This window comes from Neopsephotus bourkii, unplaced genomic scaffold (genome assembly GCF_033783945.1).
Source record: "Neopsephotus bourkii isolate Nb327-2 ecotype Australia unplaced genomic scaffold, CSIRO-AGI_Nbou_v1 NB_923, whole genome shotgun sequence".
Taxonomy (NCBI): Eukaryota; Metazoa; Chordata; class Aves; order Psittaciformes; family Psittacidae; genus Neopsephotus; species Neopsephotus bourkii.
The window spans coordinates 1077636-1087219 of NW_026901417.1; the positions used below are offsets into that span (position 1 = coordinate 1077636).

Consider the following 9584-nt stretch of genomic DNA (forward strand, 5'->3'; position numbering starts at 1 on the left):
CAATACATCTTCAGACACCTTTTGATCAAAGTACTTTTTTATAACATGTATTCAAATATTGTAGTGTCCCCCATTTGCTTTCTCTGGGAAAGGTCTCGAATCTGAAAATTGGGGAAAAATAACTCTCCTTACCTAGTGTTCTGAAGCCTGCTGGCTTTGCTCCTCATCTCTAGTTAATTGATAGAGGTTTACCTCACAAAAGAAAACCTATGAATGTCTCAGACCTGAATGCCAAATCTTCATTCCCGTGGAGTAAGGATATCCCACGTAAGCAGAGCAGAGAATCAGCCAGCCCTGCCTGAACCAAAGTTGCAATCGTGTCCACAGACAGCTGTGGGTGGGTTGGAGCTAACAAAAGATGGAACATAACTGCTACGACAGCCAGGTCTTTACTTTTATTTCAGTACCTGGCAGAGAACAGTTACTTTAAGTTCCTCAAACAGATGCCATGTTAGCGTTTGATGTTGTTGAGTTACTCCGTTGTCTAAAAAATACATTTTAAAGACATTAATGATAGCAACAGGAATATTGCTAACAAGGCACAGGTTTTTTTGAAGAAGCTTTCCGCACAAGATAATGATAATGTGAGTTGGAATGAGTGAGTTAAAACAAAAGACACAATTCTAAATGAAAAATGACATGTAATAGTGTAATTTACCACCAGAGAGGAAGCCCTTGCTAAAGCACTGATTGGAAAAGCCATCATCCATGCTTCCCATGGAGAGGAGCCGCTGCCCATGAGAGGCTGCACCAGTGCCACTGCTCATCTGCTCTCCACGCTTGCCATGGAGCAGCCACAGCCTGTGGTGCCAGGAGGAGGATGAGGAGGAGATGATCAGTGAGGGCCATTGCCCCCTGCATGCACACCACACTGCTGGGGCTGCTGTTGTTATTGCTGCTGCTATTGCTGTTATAGCTGCTGCTACAGCTGTACAGCTACTGCTATGGCTGCTCCTCTGCTGCTGCAGTCAGGAATGAGGGCTGAGCCATGGCTTCTATGGCTGTGTGGCACCATGGGGCTCTCTGACCTCACAGCTGAACTGAGTTGAAGATCATCTGGTTCCAAGCCCCTGCCCCGGGGAGGGACACTTTCCACTACACCATGTTGTTCCATGCCCCTTCTAACCTGGCACTGAACACTGCCAGGGATGGGGAAGCCACAGCTTCTCTGGGCACCCTGTGCCAGGGCCTCAGCACCCTCAGAGGTAAGAACTTCCTAATGTCTAATCTAAAACTTCCCTCTTTCAGCATACTGTTTGGTGGATAAGGAATTTGGTGGATGGTGGCTCGATGTCCAGATGGAAATCAGCAACATGTGGTGCCCGTCTGGGGCCTGTACTGGTACCAGCACTGTATTGAGGGTACGGAGGGATTGAGTGTACCTCAGCAAGTTTGCTGCTGACACCAAGCTGCCTAGTGCAGTTGATAAGCCTGAAGGACAGGATACCATCCAGAGCACCCTGGAGAAGCTTGAGAAGAGGGCCCATGTGAGCCTTACGGATTCTCATAAAGCCTCCTATCTCAGAAGATATGCCTCTGAATATTAAAAATAAACAAGAACCCCCCCCAAACAAACAGCAAAACCACCCCCCCTCCTTTTACCTGTTAACAGAAACTGTAAGATCTTTCTGATTTGCTAAATTCTGTATTTCAGACTAAACAATGCAGTTCCCATTAGAGTAATACATTCTGAGTAGACCCGTTGAAAACAATTATCTTAAGGGGTCTAAGTTCTCATTCCTCAAGGACTTGAATCATTCTACTGACATTCCTACACCAGCACTTACTAGAGTTAGCAACACCATAAATAATCATAAATAGCTTGAAAGACACAAAACCCCTTCATTCATTCTATGGACCTAGGACACAATGCCACAGACGGTGATTAGTAATTTTCTAGACAGACTGTGGACACATACTGTCCATTTGTCTTTGAAAACTGCCATCTCCTCTTTGAATTCTCTGGCTGGCTCCTCATTTCACTGCACCTCACTCAAACATCGTATTCAAACACTAAACTTTTTACAAAACTACATCTGCTTTCTGGTCTGCTCTTCAGCCTTACCATGCCTTTTCAGTGTCGTCTCCTGTTCCACCAGTGAAGCCATTGTTCACTGTATCCCATACTGATGTGTGCCTTCATCATTCAGGCACAGAAAGCACCTCCTGAACTAGGCGTAAGTCAGAGTTCTCTCCCTCATACAAAACACCCTGGTTTGTATGTTTGTGTATGCTTGTGTGACTGTATTGTCTAACACACAATGAAGGAATAACACCAATATTTATCCTTTCTGCAGATATTGCCTACCTCCATCATTCAAAGGTTTTGCAGCTAAGGATTGTTCATCTGCACTTACGCATCATTTTCCATTACACCCCATCACCAGTGGGCTATCTAGCACTGTCTATCACCAAGATGCTAAATGTGTAATACTGTGTGTGCTGTAAGGTCCAATAGTACAGTTTATTGAATGTGAAACTATCCTACACCATCTGATAGCAAAATTCACATGACACAGGAAGGGAGTATGCTTTTTTTATTTAGCAACTAAAAGGCATGTGATTTGGCAAAATTCACATCATGTACTGCAAATGCCAATGGAACACATACAGCAGCAATCTTGGTTTGGAAGACAAACCACTACAGCTTCACTAACAACATTTGGTTTTCACACTTCTAACAGTATCCATCAAACAATTAAAAGTCACTTTGAACGGCAAACAGAATGAGAGGTGTTCATGCTCTGTTGCCTGCTTCAGTGTACCACCATAAACTACAAGAGTGTCAATACAACAGTAGCCTAGGACAGATTAACACAGGCTGTCTAACAGGAGTGGATTGAGAGATGTTGGGGATAAGGAGCCTATGTATAGCCTATGCTGTGAATCCTTCCTACAACCCGACACCTTTAAGCACTTTGAATTTACTCTCTACAAGAAATGTAATTCACATCCTTAAACCATAACCACACACAGTTAATATAAACCTATCGCTAAGTACTAAGGTGAGGTTAACAATTTATTCAAGGGAATTACAAAATAATTTATATGTCTTAAAAAATTATAAATGCCAGGCTATAACACTTCATGGATTTGTTAATCTGCTGATCACTGTTCCAGAACATATTCATATGAGTGCCCCATTTAAGTTTTTGGCAGGCATAGAGCCTACCTACCACTTTTTTTCCTTACATCATTTCTCTACATTCCTTTGGCAATGAACACAAATGCCTTTCTGCTTTTCAAGGTAATGCCCGTTCAATATCTGCACATTTTAGCTCTGGAAAACTTAAAAAGTTTTCAGCTGGGTTTTCTTTTGGTAGTATGAGGACTACCTTTTTGGAAATCTAACATGGGATATGTTGAATAGTACTCCTGGTGCTATGTAAGAAGGGATCTATAGGATTCTGGGACAATGAAGAGATTCTGGAAGAATAGCTGGCGAATGAAGTTGCTAAGCCACTGTCCATCATATTTGACAAATCGTGGCAGTCAGGTGAAGTTCCAAACAACTGGAAAAAGGGAAATACAGCTCCTATTTTCAAGAAGGGGAAAATAGATGACCTGGGGAATCACAGACCAGTCAGTCTCACCTCTGTGCCTGGCAAAATTGTGGAGCAGATTCTCCTGGAAGGCATGCTAAGGCACATGGAAAACAACAAGGTGCTTGGTGACAGCCAGCATGGCTTCACTAAGGGGAAATCCTGCCTGACCAATTTGGTGGCCTTTTATGATGGGGCTATGGAAATCATGGACAGGGGTAGAGCAGTTGATATCATCTACCTGGACTTGTGCAAAGCATTTGACACTGTCCCACATGACATCCTTGTCTCTAAATTGGAGAGACATCAATTTGATGGATGGACCACTCGGTGGATAAAGAACTGGCTGGATGGCCGCACACAAAGAGTTGTGGTCAATGGCTCAGTGTCCAGCTGGAGACCAGTAACGAGTGGTGTCCCTCAGGGATCGGTGTTGGGACCGGTCTTGTTTAACATCTTTGTCGCTGACATGGACAGTGGGATTGAGTGCGCCCTCAGCAAGTTTGCTGATGACACCAAGCTGTGTGGTTCGGTTGATACGCTGGAGGGAAGGAATGCCATCCAGAGGGACCTTGACATGCTTGTAAGGTGGGCTGATGCCAACCTCATGAAGTTTAACCATGCCAAGTGCAAGGTCCTACACCTGGGTGGGAGCAATCCCAGGCACAATTACAGGTTGGGCAGAGAAGAGATTCAGAGCAGCCCTGCGGAGGACTTGGGGGTACTGGCTGATGAGAAAATGAACATGAGCCGGCTTCAGTGTGCACTTGCAGCTGAGAAAGCAACTGTATCCTGGGCTGCATCAAAAGGAGCATGACCAGCAGATCGAAGGAGGTGATCCTGCCCCTCTACTCTGCTCTTGTGAGACCTCACCTGGAGTACTGTGTGCAATTCTGGTGTCCTCAACATAAAAAGGACATGGAACTGTTGGAACAAGTCCAGAGGAGGCCACGAGGATGATCAGGGGACTGGAGCACCTCCCATATGAAGACAGGCTGAGAAAGTTGGGGCTTTTCAGCCTGGAGAAGAGAAGGCTGCGTGGAGACCTCAGAGCAGCCTTCCAGTATCTGAAGGGGCCCTATAGGGATGCTGGGGAGGACCTCTTCATTAGGGACTGTAGTGACAGGACAAGGGGTAATGGGTTAAAACTTAATCAGGGGAAGTTTAGATTAGCTATAAGGAGGAAATTCTTCCCTGTTAGGGTGGTGAGGCACTGGAATGGGTTGCCCAGGGAGGTTGTGAATGCTCCATCCCTGGCAGTGTTCAAGGCCAGGTTGGATGAAGCCTTGTGTGGCATGCAAGGTGTGTGTGAGGTGTCGCTGCCCATGGCAGGAGGGTTGGATCTAGATGACCTTGAGGTCCTTTCCAACCCTAACTATTCTGTGATTCTATGATTATTACTTTCCATGTGTAGAAGGCTTTCCTTTTAAAATACCACTTCAGATCATGCATGAGGGTGGTAGTGATCAAAGCACCAATGCCGAAAGCTTATAGGATCAGCCCCTACTCAGTACTAAGCCTCCTTGTGCGAGCAACAGATGTTGCTAATGAGGGTAACAGACCAGACTGGAACTAAAGCTGTTATTTCCCCACAGCTCCTTGGTACCCCTTGAGAAAGGAAGATGACAGGCATACTGGTAGAACATGTAAATCAAAGAGCAGGTACTGCATCCCTGACTTAACTACTCTCAAGATGCTTTTAAGAGACCATGAACCAGCAACTTTATTCTCAACATGCAAATGCTTCATACAAGAAGTGGCAGACACAGTCCTTGTACCAAATTCCACTTGATACTTTCAGTCCTGTTTCCAAGGTATGTGTGTGCGTTCATCCTTCTTCCTCTCATTCCTTTTGAACCCACTGACCACTTTCAAGCAAATTTAACTGAAATAAGAGACTAAGTTGCCATAAGCTTAATGATGTTTTTACTGACTCTCAGTGAAATGAGGGTGCAGCATAAGTTAAAGTTTTGTTGTTTTTTTTTTTTTTTTCATATTACAAGATTCATATGGGAATGGTGGAGAAACATGAATGCCCTAATTGTGAGAAAAGCTTCAGCTGTCACTTGTACATAACTTGTTAATGGAAAATCCAGAAGCAAACAGAAAACAGGGATCTAGGTTCCACCAGTTCCAATCCTACGTGACCATGCACTTCCATGTTCACCAGGCTGGGACACTCTCTCCAGTCCCAGTGCTGCCAGGTCTTTTCACACTTTTTTCATCTTCACTGTTTTGATCATCTTCTACCTTTGTGTCATTTCTAAAGAGGCATGTGCTGACACTGTCACTGTCACACAGAATGAATAGAACTGGGACCAACTGTGAATTTTATCACCCTTATCTCTTGCTTCTCACAGCCTGCTAAGGTGCTGCCCCAAGCTGCTAATCAGGTGCTGTTTAATTGTAATGAATGTTGTGTTCAGAAGGTAACCTGAGCTCCACATGACTAAGGTTACAGCTTGTAATTGCTGCTGCAGTCAGGCAGTACTTGGCAAGTCAAATGTTCAGAATAACTTCACTGTCACTTCCGATCTTTTACACCTGATAAAACTGAAGCTTAAGTACAGTATGAGATGATCCACAGGAGAAACATACCACTGGTTTGCTGCATCTACCAGCTGGGGTCAGAACTTGAGCTTTCTACATAACCCTTTTCCAAAGAACTTCATTCGATGGATTTATCAGAATGAGTGGTTTATACATCTGAATCATCTTCTGAACTGATGTTTGTTTTCAGCCTTTTTTACACTGTTATCCAGTTAGATGAGAAAAAGAATTCAAACTCTCCAATCCATATCTGTACTAAAGAAATAGAAAGGGGAGCAGAACTATCTGGTACTATTTTGCAAGACCAAAGACTCTTCCTAGGATACACATGACAGTGCTGGGTTAACAGTTGGACTTGATGATCTTAAGGGTCTTTCCAACCTAAATGATTCTGTGCTATTACATTTCAAGATGTACGGTTTCAGCATCCCTTGATCTGCTTTTGAAATAATCACTGCTAGTGAAAATGGCCTGCTAATCCACAACTGGGAATCCACAACAAGAAGGACTGGAGTTCCTCCTTAAAATAGAAGACTTAAGTTAGGCAAAAAGTGATAAAACAATTTCTCACCTCAACAACTGTCTGGTGCCTGACTAGGCATGCTGTGGAATTGTTCGCTTTAAGCCAAAACCAGTGGCACTTCCCATTTACAGGTATAGTGAGCAATGGCCACCAACGGATCAGCGTGCATCTGGCAAAGCACAGGCCCAGGAGAACACCATCACTCACTATTTCCTGCTTAAAAAGAAATGTGTCATCTGTAGAATGCTTCGGTTTTGAAAAATACTTCCATATCCCTCCTCATGGATCTGGTAGCTGTGATTGCTGGAGAAAGTGAATCCTCATTATAGCCAGTACAAGCTGTGAATTACTGAAATTGCACATCTGAATTTACTCATATCTCTTATAAACTTTCTGAATATGACTCCTGCAAAGTAACATTTAATAACTACTACCTCTAGTAAATTCTGTTTGTGTGCTAGCAAGAATTATTACAGTGCCTCAACAAAATACAGTGTTAAGATGGTGTTTCACTGCTGAATGTGTTACTTGGATAATCATCTTTCTGAGTATTCGTACCCCATCTTGTGACCCACAGTGGAAGTGCAGGAGCGACCAAACCGCTTCTTGCTTGTACCTCGAGGACACCTAAAAACAGTTCTCCGACTAACGCAGGCTATAGATTCTGTATTTTTGAAAGTAAAGATTAAAAAGTAATTTAGCAGCCGGCCAAATTTGAAAAAGGCTTACCTGCACGAGGATGAAAATTGCATTTGGGTTCACCTTTTAGTTGATGAGGCATCATTATTTAGTTTGACATACAAAGTATCTGCATTATCCAGACAGGTGCTGGATCGCTGCTCCTTGCTCTCATCATCAAAACCAAGGGTCCATGATCCCTTCTTGCATTTGTGATAAAAATCTTAACCTGCGAAGTACCACACACATTGTAACATCATCATTCAAACTCTCTACACCTTTACAAAATTAAGAACTCACCAGGGTTCCAATTATTTCTAAAATGTCTCAAAAGAAGAAAACAAAAGCTGAGTTAACAAAGAAAGATGGATAGGAATACTTTGCGCGTTCACACATTTTTAAGGTATCTCTCACCCACTGATCTTGTAAAAATTAAGAGACACAGAAAACAGATCTATGTTTGAAATTTAGTTTTAAAAGCATTTCCCTCCCTGAGCTTGTATTAGTCCTGATGTCTCTGATTCTGCAGACATACTAACAAACTGCAGGCTCACCTCTCCTTCTAGATGTGCCTTCTAGCCCCTGTGTGTCCCCAGAACATTAAAAAAAGTCCATCAGGAATATAACCAGAAAAGGCATTTCAATCAAGTAACAACACACTAACATAGTACTTCCATATCATGTCCTTTGTGCAACAGAACAGGATAAAACCTAAACACAGTAGCAAACAGAAAAGTACAAATTTTGCCCAAACCACACAATTCACAATACAGCATCATCAACGAGCTAGAGAATTATTTCACCCAGCTGCAATGGCCAGTAACTTGAAAACAAGAATCACTTACAAGGGTGGCCACTGGAACAGAGACTCTTCTCCTAACCAGCAAAGAACAGTCCAAACTCATCACTTGAAGAGCTCATCAGGATTGCAGGCAATGATGAAGAAAGTGCTTCAGTGGTTGCTCCCCAATCAAAGAGAATTGTTATCTGTGAAGGAATGCTATCTGCAAGGCAATTAAAACTCCAGTTGTGTTGCTCATTCAATCATCTACTTAAATAGGCTACAAAAAATAGAACAAAATCTGTCAGTGCCAAGGAGAAAGCCACTCTTGCAATACAGAGACTAACAAGAGCTCTGGATAAACTGCACATCCACATTTATATATATATATATATATATATACGTGGATACATGTACCTTGCTAGGCACTGCAGCAGACACACTGGTTAACCCGTTTTGGCTGCACTTGGTGTTTGTGATTTACCTGGTGTTGTACTACTCAGCACTACACAACAGCCTGGGCAACTGCTGCTAAGTTAATGTGTTACCACTACCCCCAAATCTTCTCACTCATTTCCAGTGCAAGCTGCTTATGAAAAATGACATGGGAGCAGCCACAAGGGCAATGGCAACGGGGATCCAAAGCCCCTAGGGCTAAGTAACAGTGCTAACGACAGCCAGGACTAGGGGCTGTCCAAACTACAGACCAGCACCTGAGCGACCGCAGGCTGCAAGACACACACATCCCAGCTGGCAATTCCAGGCCACCCAGGCTAGCCCGCCCAGCCCCTTCCAGAGAGGACAAGACCAGATCATGGGCCTTGGGGCTGCTGCACCCGTAGCACAGCAGAAAAACTGACCCTAAGCGACAGGGCCCGCACCTCTCAGGTCCCCGCCAGGGGTGCCATTAGAAAGCCCCCCCTCCCCGGACGGCTGTAATAAATGGCGGAGGAGGCGGAGACCTTTCCACTGCTGCCCAGTGAGGGCCTAAAGCCCCGGGGGGGGCGGTGCTCCACGGCACCAACCCCAATGGGCGTCAGAGGCCGCGGATGACGGACGGGCTACCCCCTCCGCCCAGAGTCTTTAGTAGGCGGGTCTTGATGCCCGTCAGCCAATGGGGCGTGCGACGCGAGGCGCGTCGCGCCTTCCCGTGGTGCCGCGCGGCGAGCGGCGGCAGGAGCGGTCGTGACTCCATCCGGGTCCCGCCGCTGCTCCGGGTCACCCTGTGGCAGGTAACGGGGCGGCGGCCGCAGGCGCTGTCCTCGTGGGGCGCTGCCATTGTCCGCGGGCCGGGCGGCGAGCCGGGGGCACCCCGCGGGGAGTGGCCGCAGGGGCCTAGGCGTGGGGCTTCGGGGAGCTGGGGGGCGGGCGGAACAGACGGGCGGGCCTGGGCCCGGCCACCCCACCCAGCCGCGGGCTGGCGCGCGCGCGCTTCTCAGGTCGGTTCCTCCACTCGGTGTCTCCGCCCCGCGGGGGGGAGCTGTCCCCGGCAGGGGAAGCGGCATAGGCC

At 45.6% G+C, this 9584-nt stretch overlaps 1 long non-coding RNA gene across 2 annotated transcripts; it reads right to left on the reverse strand.

Moving 5' to 3' along the window:
• Positions 1-6195: 6195 nt before the first annotated feature.
• On the reverse strand, positions 6196-8441 carry LOC133214665 (uncharacterized). Of its 2 annotated transcripts, none has more exons than XR_009726188.1 (3): positions 8139-8441; positions 7174-7522; positions 6196-6918 (listed from the first exon to the last, which is right to left on the reverse strand). It is a non-coding gene; the product is annotated as an uncharacterized LOC133214665 (long non-coding RNA). The 2 variants fall into 2 exon arrangements; XR_009726189.1 differs by having other exon boundaries at positions 7378-7522; positions 8139-8435.
• Positions 8442-9584: the final 1143 nt, after the last annotated feature.